The following is a 12,038-nucleotide window of genomic DNA, read 5'->3' as shown; positions in this document are numbered from 1 at the left end:
AAGACAACCTGGTCATGGCTAGGACAGAATTCACAAGTGTTGGCAAAAAGCCATCAAGTAATGCCTGTCATTTATCATATTTAACACAATGTACATCTCACTCTACCTTACAGTAACATCTTACAACTTTCAAAATATGTACTACTTTTAATTACAGAAACCAGAACCTCATCTGCCTCCCTCATCAGACCTGAAGCCCCTCTGGTACAAGGACCGAGCCTATTCATTTTAACAATACAAAGCACAGAACATAGTAAGCGCTCACTAAATACTGAATTAATTTTCTGTAAGTACTACCTGTGAAGTCCTGAAAAGGAAGGTGCTGAAGTGAAAAGACAAACCCAAATCAACTTAATTTCCCCATAACAGAAATGAATGTGAAATGTGAAGTTCTTCTCGGAGAGGACTTCGCTTCTGGCCAAGATAGAGTAACAGGGATCAGATTTACAGTCCTGCGGGAAACAAAGAGACAGAAATACAATAAATGAAACAACAGTTTTCAAGACATTGGACATCAGGCAATGAAAGACGATGATCCCTGAGAGAAAGGAAATGAACAAGGAGGCCCTATTACTGTCCCAGCTTACAGCCTAGAGAGAACGTGCAAGTCACAGGGCAGGAAAAGGGAAGCCAGGCAGAGCCCTGAGGTCAACCTAAATGGAAGAGACAAAGCTAGTAGTCTGGGAAATTAAACAATACACTCAAACAATCAATGGGTTAAAGAAGAAATCACTAGGGAAATTAGGAAATCGTGAGATGAACCAAAACAAAAACAACATATCAAAACTTAAGGGATGTTCAAAAGCAATGTTCTGAAGGAAATTTACAGTTTTGTATGCCTACATTTACAATTACAAATCAATAACCTAACTTTACACCTAGAGAAACTAGAGCAAAAACAAACTAAACCCAAAATTAGTAGAAGGAAACAGTAAAGATCAGATTAAAGATAAGTGAAACAGTGAATAGAAAAAATAGAGAAACTCAACAAAATTAAAGGCTGATTCTTTAAAAAGATCAAAGAAACAGACAAACCTTTTGCCAGACTGACAAAGAAAAAAGGAGAAAGGACACAGATAACTAATACAGGAATGAAAGTGCAGACATTACTACTGATGTTACAGAAATAAAAAGGACTGTAAGATGGCGCTATAAACAATTGTATGCCAACAATTTAGAAAACCTAGATGAAATGGACAAATTTCTAGAAACATACAGACTACCAAATATGACACAAGAAACAGAATATCTCAACAGACCGGTAACAAGTAAAAAGATCAAATCAGTAACCAAAACCCTTCCAGGGGAGTGGATGTAGCTTAAGGAGTTGAGCACTTGTTTCTCATGTATGAAGTCCTGGGTTGGATCCCCAGTACCTCTTAAAAGCAATAACAAAACAAACAAGCAAATAAACTCAAGAGGAGCCAATGTAGCTGGCCGGCTTCCCATATACAAGGTTCCAGGCTCACGTCCTGGTCCTGGCACCTCAAAAACAAAACAAAACAAACAAAAAACCCAAACCTTCCAACTAAGAAAAGTCCAGGACCAGATGGTTGTACTGTTGAATTCCACCAAATATTTAAAGAAGATTTCATACCAATCTTTCTCAAACTCTTCCAAAAAACAGAAGAGAAGGAATTACTTCCTAACTCATTCTTTGAGGCAAGTATTACCCTGATACCAAAGCCAGATAAAGACAACACACACACAAAAGAAAATTAAAGACCAATATCCCTTATAAATAACGATGCAAAAATCCTCAAAAAACAAAAATGAAAAAACCCCAGCAAACCAAATCTAACAGTATATTGAAAGGATTATATACTATGACAAAGTAGGATTTATTCCAGGAATGCAAGGATGGGTTGACATAAGAAAATCAATCAATGTAATACACCACATTAACAGAATGAAGTGAAAAAAAACCCACATCATCTCGATTGATTGAGAAAAGAAATTTGGCAAAATCTAACATCCTTGTAAGATAAAAACACTCAGAAAACTAGGAATAGAAGGGAATTTTCTTAACATAATAAAGGGCATTTATGAAAAACCCACAACTAACATGATCCTCAATGGCATTTATGAAAAACCCACAACTAATATCCTCAATGATGAAAGATTAGGAACTAGAAAAGAACGCCCACTGTCACCATATTTATTCAACACTGTACTAGAGTTTCTCAGTAGTTAGCAAACCAGGCTAGAGCAAGAAATAAAGCACATGCAAATTGGAAAGGAAAAAGTCAAATTATCTCTATTTGCAGATGACATGATCATAAATATAGAAAATCCCACATAATCCACAAGGAAGGTATTAGCACTAATAAATGAAATCAGCAAAGTTGCAGGATACAAGATAAACATGCAGAAGTCAGCTAGGTTTCTGTATACCAGTAATGAACAATTTGAAAAGGAAATAAAGAAAACAATTCCATTTACAATAGTACCTAAAAGAATAAAATACCTAGGAATAAATTTGGTATGGAGGTGAAAGACTTGCACACTGAAACTACAAAACATTGCTGAAAGAAATTAAAGAAAATTAAATAAATAGAAAGACATCCTGTGTTCACAGATTGGAAGACTTAATGTTACTAAGATGTCAATTTTAGGTCTAAAGCCTTATCAAAATTTCAAACACTTTTTTTGTAGAAATGTAAATGCTGATCCCCGAATTCATAAGCAATTGCAAGGAGCCTCAAACGGCTAAAACAAGCTTTGAAGAAGAACAAAGTTGGAAGACTCACACTTTCTGCTTTCAAAACTTACTACAAAACTAAAGTAATTAAAACAGTGTGGTACTGGCAATAAGGATAGGCATACAGAACAGTGGAATAGAACTGAGTCCAGAGTTAAATCCACACATTGATGGCCAGGTGATTTTCTTTTTTTTTTTTTAAGATTTATTTTATTTATTTCTCTCCCCTTCCTCCCCCATCCCCACTTGTCTGTTCTCTTGTCCTTTTGCCGTATGTTCTTCTTTGTCCACTTCTGTTGTCAGTAGCACCAGGAATCTGTGTCTCTTTTTGTTGCATCATCTTGCTACACCAACTCTGTGTGTGCGGCTGCCAGGCTGACCTTTCTTTCATGCTGGATGGCTCTCCTTATGGGGCGCACTCCTCGTGCGTGGGGCTCCCTTATGCGGAGGACAGCCCTGTGTGGCAGGGCACTCCTTGCGAGCATCAGCACTGCACATGGGCCAGCTCCACATGGGTCAAGGAGGCCCAGGGTTTGAACCGCAGACCTCCCATGTGGTAGACGGACACCCTATCCACTGGGCCAGGTGTGTTTCCATGGCCAGGTGATTTTCAACAAGGATGCCAAGTCCATTCAATGGGGGAAAGAACAGAAAGAACAGCAGAGGATAAAGCTTTGTGGCTAGAAACAATTGAAAGGTAGGATAATGCCTTTAGGAAGAGAAAACTCCAAACCTCCTACACAGTATTACCAATGAATATCCCTCAATATTAAAATACTGAGCCTATAATATTATTCAGGAGTAGAGGAATCTAGCCAACAGAAGGTAAAAGTGAATGTCTATCTCAAGCACTGTTACAAACAAGATGTTATATGTTAGTTGCTTATATGACAACTGAAATGGAATGTAGGAGAATAGAAGCATGTTTTATTTCTAGTATATAGTAGTTGTCTTATTCTAAAGTAGGATGTCTAAGAGGTAGATCATTTAATACAAAGAGAACATGATCTGGCCACCACACATTAATAAATAGTAGGCCAAATGTATGACCTAGAAACAGGTCAAAATTAAGGGAAGCCATGTAAATATGCTGTCTGCATGATTAACAATCCAAAAGCCAGTTTCCAGGGAGAAGCCACAGAGTAAATACAGTAATTCAGATGACCTAATCACACCCTAGGGTAGGAAGTTCAAAAACCAAGACATTTAAGACTAGCTGTGTAAAATGGCAGCTTGATTCTATCAGAAGCAGGGTAAGCATAGAACCACTGCTGCTTCTAGAGAGATTTATCAATCCCCTGGTATACACCCTCTGCACAGGAAGCAAACACTGCCTTTAAACTCCATTGTAGATGTTGAAGCTGCTTTCCTACAGGAACACCAAAGGGCCAGGACCTTCGTTCAACTCAAACTCACATTTTGCCAAGTTCACCTATTTGATATTTCCTAACAAGACACACTTCTCCTACCTGTGGGATACATGCTGTGGGTCATATTCCCCATCTGTTTTTCTGATACCCAGTAGGTTATGGGGGCACGGAACCCTGCAAAGTTGATGACTTTATCTCTATATTACAGTTCAGAAAACTGGTTCAACACGTTTTTTCCCCCAAGAGTCAGTAACTCCTAAGGTCCCACTAAAAAGCCTGTGTACTTTCCTGTACTTACCATGCTTCTACCCTCTAATAGTCCTAATACCTGCCCCTGATTTATATTCAGCTTGCCTTGGCTTCCTATGCGGTCTCCAGGGGGCCACTGAGGCCCACGGTCCTGCACAACTTAGCACTTCAAGTGTACACAGCTGTAGGAACCTGGCTCAGGTATCCAAAGATCTTAACTGTATTCCCAGAGACAACTCCTACATTTACCAAGTACTATTTTTGTGACTGAACCCAGATCTTGTATGTAGAAAGCTGGCACTCAACCACTGAGCCACACTGGCTCCCCTGAGTTGGTTTTTTCATTTGTTTGCTCGCTGTTTTGTTTTAAGGAGGCACAGGGACTGCACCAGGGCCCTCCCATGTGGGAAGCAGGCGCTCAACTGCTTGAGCCACATCTGCTTCCTACCAAGTACTTTATTTATTTATTTATTTAATCCCCCCCCCTCCCCTGGTTGTCTGTTCTCTGTGTATTTGCTGCGTCTTGTTTCTTTGTCTGCTTCTTTTCTCGTCAGTGGCACGGGAAGTGTGGGCAGCGCCATTCCTGGGCAGGCTGCACTTTCTTTCGCGCTGGGCGGCTCTCCTTACGGGTGCACTCCTTGCACGTGGGGCTCCCCTAGGCGGGGTAAACCCCTGCGTGGGGCGGAACTCCTTGTGCGCATCAGCACTGCGCATGGGCCAGCTCCACACAGGTCAAGGAGGCCCAGGGTTTGAACCATGGACCTCCCATGTGGTAGGCGGATGCCCTAACCACTGGGCCAAGTCCATTTCCCGTACCAAGTACTTTAAAGGTTCCCATGTCCCTACGAGATATGAGTACAAAGACTCACGTAGCTGCTTAAGAAGTATTAAGAAGTAATCATTCTTACAACCAGCCTGACTCAAATAATATGGCAAATACAAACTCCTGGGAGCTAGCAGACAAACATTTAGTTCATCAAGGGTTCAACACGGTATAATAAACATTTTAAACACTTCTATTTTGTGAAATAATACAAAAATGTAAAACAAAGTACCTAAAATTATATATGATGTATATATAATTAAACTTTGTTACTGGCATAGGAATAGACAAAATAGATGGAACAAAACAAGAACAGACTGAGGTTTCTTTTAGTGTATGATAAAGCGACCATTTCAAGTTAGTGGTAAAAGATGGCTTACTGAATAAAGAGTACTGAAAGAACTGGCTATTTGGAAAAAATAAAAAGGTGGATCCTTAAATCCTGTCTTACCCCCATCCCCAGATAAATTCCAGATAGAGTAAAATATTTGAATGTAAAAGAGTTAAGTCATAAAAATACTAGAAGTATGAGTGATTATTTTAATAATCTTAGAATGAGAAGATTTAAAGAATGATACAAAAACAAGAACCCCTAATATAAAATAAAAATTTTAAAAAAGGTAATGGCAAAACACCAAAGAGAAAGTAGGAAAAAAAGGAAAAATTATTTGCAGCATGACAAAGGGTTAATATAGAAAGGGTTTTCAAATCAATAATAAGGCAAAGAACTCAAAAGAAAACAGGAAAAGGACATGAACGAGTAATCTGTAAAAGGACACAGAAATGGCTAATAAACATGAAAAGCTGTTCAGTCTCATTAAAGTAAAAAAAGTGATGACATTTGTCATCTTATAGATTGGCAAGGATTAAAAAGTGTGACAAAAGGCACCCAGTGACAGTACGAAGACCAGAGTACCTTTGTCCATTGTCAGCGGGAATATAAACTGCTCAACTTTTCTGGAGAGCTATTTGGTGATACCAGTCAGAACTGAAAATGGCCATACCATATGACCCAGCAACCCATTCTTAGGAATTTATCATAAGGGGATGGTTATTAAAGATTTTACATACTTTGATGTTCATTGCAGCTAGCGTACACTTCCTAAATGCCCTCTGCTCTGCTAAGCATTTTACACACATTATCATGTAATGCACATAATTACCCCATGAGATATTAGTATGCCCGTGCCTTACAGGTGAAGAATAGCAGCTTGGTTAAATAAGTGATACTGCATTATGAAAAAAAAAAAAAAACTATGTGCTATTAAAAATGATTTAGGTATTTACTGACGTTGAAAGATGTTCATAAATGTTGGCTAATGAGCAGGTTACAGGATAGCATGGAAAAGCAATTGTGTATTTCTGGCTAAAAAAGGTATCCGGCAGGATGTTCTTCAAAATGTTAACAGCAACTGTCTCTAAGTGATTTCTGCTGAGGTTTATATTCTTCTTACAGTTTTTCTAGAGTGACTGAATTACTCCCTATCCCACCCCAATCACCAGGAATTAAAAAAAAAAAATTATAGCAGTTATAAAGACAACCAGCAAGATGGTGGTAGAGTAAGGAGCTCTTAAGAGCCAGCCCTGCTACAGGGAAGTTAGTAAACACCCAGAGCTAGCTGAAGCACCTGTTTGGGGGCTCCAGGAGACCAGAAGAGCATCCTGCAACAACCTTGAAGGAATGGAAGGAGAAGGCTGTCCATGTGCAGAGAAGATTTGTAAGTAGAGCGCTTCACACCACGGAGGCCGGTGTCCATTCTCTACTGGAGGAACAAGCTTCCTCGGAAGCGCTTCTGTGACTGGAATCGAAAGCTCCACTTACCAAAGACAGGGGAGGAAGAGACAGTGGGTACCAACTTCAGCTACTGATGAGTAAATTCAGAGGGCTAAAATATAATCCTGAGAACAGCTCAAGTTTCAGCCTGTCCAAGTCAGAAAGAGGCTGGTAGCAGCCATCTTAACTCCACGCCTGGCACAAGGGGAAGCAAGGCGGACTGAGAATCACAGTGCTGGTGGGGACCAGCTTCTTTCCATCCAGATCAGATTACAGATCTAGCCTAGGTCCCAGCCCCATCTCTGGCAGGGAGGAAGCTGGGAGGACCTGCATCAGCCTCTCTGGGAAATTACCAGCCAAGTCACAGATAGGCTGGTAATTGTCCTACTCTGGCAGCACAGGCCGCCCCAGGAGCAATTCTGTGGCTGGAACTGGAAGCTCCATTCCCAAAAACAGGGGTGGAGGAGACAGTTGGCCACTGATTTTGGCTACTTATTAGTAGACTCAGCTGGCTAAGGCATAACCCTAGGAACAGCTAGGATGTGAACCTGTCCAGGTTGGAAAGAGGCTGGTGGTAGCCATTTTGACTCTGCCCCCAGCCTGAGGGGAAGCCGGGTTGATGGAAAATCACAGTGACATAGGAACCAGTTTCTTTTACCCAGATTGGCCTACAGCCCTAGGCTAGGTTTCAGCCCTACCTCTGGCAGAGAGGGAGCTGGAGGGCCCTGTATCAGCCTATTCAGGTAACTGCAGGTATCTCTGTATGGCACAGACTGAATAATTGGAAGTCTACTAGGGTAACTGCGGTCATCTTGGACCCACATTGCACTGACTGCTGCACATACCTACAGCTCCATCCCCACCCCAGGCAGGGGAGAAAGGGGCATGAAGCTTCATCAGTCTCTCTGGGCAACTACAGTCTAGGCCTGCAGGACTTGGATTATTCCACACAGTTGTGACTCTGTCCCTACTCCTGGCAAAGGAGAAAGTTGGGAGAAACTTCATCAGTCCCTGGGGCAATGAGAACAGCTTGAGCCTCCACAGCTTATAGCACCAACTGCATCCTTGGCTCCTACTGCACAACCAGCAAGGAAGAAAGGGCAGGAAGCCCTAAACTAAAGAGAAAAACTGCCCCCCAAATAAATACTCTAGTAAGCCAGATGTTAAGACACCAAAAACAAAACAAACAAAAAAACCCAATCCACACCAAGGAACAGGAGGCTATGGCCCAGTTAAAGGAAGAAGATAAGCCTCCAGATGACATAAAGGAGTTGAGACAACTAATCATAGATGTTCAAACAAATCTCCTTAATAAACTGAATAAGATGGCTTAAGAGTTTAAGGATATTAAGAAGACACTTGAGGAGCATGAAGAAGAATTTGAAAGAATACACAGAAAAATAGCAGATCTTAAGGAAATGAAAGGCACAATAAATGAAATAAAAAAACACTGGGATCATATAATAGCAGATTTGAGGAGGCAGAAGAAAGGATTAGTGAGCTTGAAGAAATGGCCTCTGAAAGTGAACATACAAAAGAACGGATGAAGAACAGAATGGAAAAAATTGAACAAGGTCTCAGGGAACTAAATGATAGGAAAAGACGTGCAAACATACGTGACATAAGTATCCCAGAAGGAGAAGAGAAAGGAAAAGGGGCAGAAGGAATATTTGAAAATATAATGGTAGAAAATTTCCCAACCCTATTCAAGGACATCCATATCCATGTCCAAGAAGCACAACATACTCCCATCCAAAAAAATCTGAAGAGACCAACCCCGAGACACATACTAATCAGAATGTCAAATGCAAAAGACAAAGAGAGAATTCTGAGAACAGTAAGAGAAAACCAATGCATAACATATAAGGGATATCATAAGATTAAGTGCTGATTTCTCACCAGAAACCATGGAGGCAAGAAGACAGTGGTCTGATATATTTAAGATACTACAAGAGAAAAACTTCCAGCCAAGAATCTTATACCCAGCAAGATTGTCTTTCAAAAATGAGGGTAAGATTAGAATATTCACAGATAAATAGAAACTGAGAGAATTTCTAAACACGAGACCAGATTTTCAGGAAATACTAAAGGGTGTGCTAGAGCCTGAAAAGAAAAGATAGGAGAGGCGTGGAAGAGAGTCTAGAAATTAAGATTATATCAATAAAAGTAACTAAAAGTATCAAGAGTGGTGAAAATAAAATATGATATATAGAACCCAAATAGTCAAGAATAAACTTAACCAATGATGTAAAGCACTTGTATTCAGAAAACTGAAAATCAGTGTTAAAAGAAATCAAAAAAGGCCTAAATAACTGGAAGAACATTCCATGCTCACAGATTAGAAGACTAAATATCATTAAGATATCAATTCTACTCAAATTGATATACAGATTCAACGCAATCCCAATAAAAATTTCACCTTTTTTTAAAAAAATTGAAACAGAATTATTAAATTTATTTGGAAGGGCAAGGGGTCCTAAATAGCAAGAAACATTTTAAAAAGGAAAAGCAAATCCTCATCCAGACTTTAAATCCTATCACCTAGATAATAGTGGTAAAAACAGCATGGTACTAGCATAAAGACAGATACATAGACCAATGGAACCAAACTGATGGTTGAGAAACAGACCCTCACATGTGTGGTCAAGTGATTTTTGACTAGCCTGTCAAACCTACACAGCTCGGGCAGAACAGTCCATTCAACAAATGGCGCTGAAAGAACTGGATATCCATAGCCAAAAGAAGGAAAGAGGACCCTTATCTCATGCCTTATCCAAAAATTAACTCAAATTGGATCAAAAACCTAAAAATAAAAGCAAGAGCCATAAAGCTTCTAGAAGAAATTGTAGGAAAATATCTCCAAGACCTGGTGGTAGGTAGTGGATTCTTAAAGGAGATAAGAGGACTGAGATGGACTACTGATGTTTTAATGTATGTAGAAGTTTTAACTAGCTTTACTGTAAAAGTGTGGAAATGTATACAGTAGATGGTAACAAATAGTAACAGCTAGTTTATAAATGGGGATGTGGCTGAAAATGGTAGTCGAGGTATGTAAATACCAGTTGACAGAATGCTAGAGAATAATCTAGGAACTGAGTAGCACAGTAAACCAAGAGGTGGATGAGAATTGTGGTTGATGGTTACAGATACAGGATTGTCCTTTGTTAGCTAGAGCAAATGTACATCCCTACTGCAGGGTGGTGGGTGTATGTGAAGAAGCATAGGAAAAAATACAACTGGAGTGACCTATGGACTGTAGTTAGCAGTAATAGTATAATATTCTCGCATTTATGCCAAAGATGTACTGTATTGAGAATGGGGCAGTATGGAAAATGTGTGCAAAATGTACACTATGGACGTGGTAACAATCAGATGATATTATCTTATCTATAACAAATATTCTACCACAGTGTGGTGTGTTGTTTGGGAATTCTGCACATGTGCATGATTGTTTTCTAAGTATACAACTTGTGTCATAAAAAATGTATTTAAGAAATAATAATAGGGTGGGTTGGGGGAAAAATATACCAAATGTAAAATAAGACTATAATTAGTAGTAAGATTTTGACAATATTCCTTCATAATTTGTAACAAATGTCTCAGGAAAATGCAAGGTGTTGGTGAAGGGTTGATGTATGGGACCCCTGTATGATGTTATGCATGTTTGCTTTTGTAAGTTCACAACTTTTACTATATACTTATTATTTATGTATGTTCATATATAAATGATATAATCATAATAATAGGATGGGTTGGGGGGAAATATTTTGGTTAGTAGTAATATTTTGACAATGTTGTTTAAGCATTAGTTAAAAAGCTTGAACAACAATGTAAGGTGTTGGTGGTAGGGTGAGTTATGAGAGTCCTTATGATGTTATATATGTTTGTTTTGTAAGTTCACAACTATTACTATATACTTATTGTTTATGTGTGTTTATGTATGAGTGATATACTTCAATAAATTTTTTTAAAAATTAGAAGTTATAGATTTACAGAAAAATCATGCAGAAAATACCGTTTCCATCCATATACCCCTCCCTCCCACACAGTTTTCCCTACTAACATTTTGTATTAGTGTGGTACCTTTGTTATAACTGATGAAACAATATTATTATAATTACATTATTAACTATAGCCCACAGTTTACATTAGGGTTCTCTCCTTTGCTGTACAGATCTATTCTGGTAATATATACATACAACCTAAAATAAATCATCTTAGCCACTTTCAAGTATACAATTCAGTGGTGTTAAATACATTCACAATGTTGTGCTACCCTCACCACTACTCATTACCAAAACTTCTCTACCACCCCTAACAGAAACTCTTTACCAATAATATATTAACTTCCTATTCCCCACTTCCTCCCTGCCTCTAGTAAACTGTATTCTACTTTTTGACTCTGTGTGAGAATTTGCATATTCTAATTCTCATATAAGCCAGACCATACAATAATTGTCCTTTTGTCTCTGACTTATTCAATATGATGTCTTCAATGTTCATCCATGTTGAGGCATGCATCAGAACCACATTCCTCTTTACAGGTGAATAATATTTCATTGTATGTATATACCACAATTCATCAGTGATAGGCATTTGAGTCGCTTTCACCTTTTAGCAACTGTGAATAATGCCACTATGAACACTGGCGTGAGGAACCTTTTCTTTTTTTTAAGATTTATTTATTTATTTATTTCTCCTCCTCCCTCTCTCCCCCCTCCCCCGCTGCGTTGTCTGCTCTCTGTGTCCATTCACTGTGTGCTCTTCTGCGTAAGCTTGCATTGTCAAGCTTGCGGCACTAGGAACCTGCATCTCATCTTTTTGTTGTGTCATCTTGCTGCGTCAGCTCTCTGTGTGTGCGGCATCACTCCTGGGTAGGCTGCGTTTTTTTCATAAGGGGCGGCTCTCCTTATGGGGCATACTCCTTGAGCGTGGGGTTCCCCTACATGGGGGCACCCCTGTGTGGCAGGGCACTCCTTGCGCGCAGCAGTACTGCGCGTGGGCCAGCTCATCACGTGGGTCAGGAGGCCCTGGGTATCGAATCCTTGGACCCTCCATATGGTAGGTGGATGCTCTATCAGTTGAGCCGCGTCTGCTTTCCAGGAACCATTTTTAGAAATA

General features: G+C 39.5%; 1 protein-coding gene across 5 annotated transcripts in view; it reads right to left on the bottom strand.

The window, feature by feature from the left end:
- The window catches only part of SORT1 (sortilin 1), a 79,639-nt gene that overhangs the window by 53,126 nt on the left and 14,475 nt on the right, over positions 1–12,038 (bottom strand). The gene's annotated exons all lie outside the window — the stretch shown is intronic.

The sequence above is a fragment of the Dasypus novemcinctus genome, chromosome 9, assembly GCF_030445035.2.
Source record: "Dasypus novemcinctus isolate mDasNov1 chromosome 9, mDasNov1.1.hap2, whole genome shotgun sequence".
In the NCBI taxonomy this organism is placed as follows: Eukaryota; Metazoa; Chordata; class Mammalia; order Cingulata; family Dasypodidae; genus Dasypus; species Dasypus novemcinctus.
Note: the sequence above shows the minus strand (reverse complement) of the source record. Positions and strands in the feature narration are given on the sequence as shown.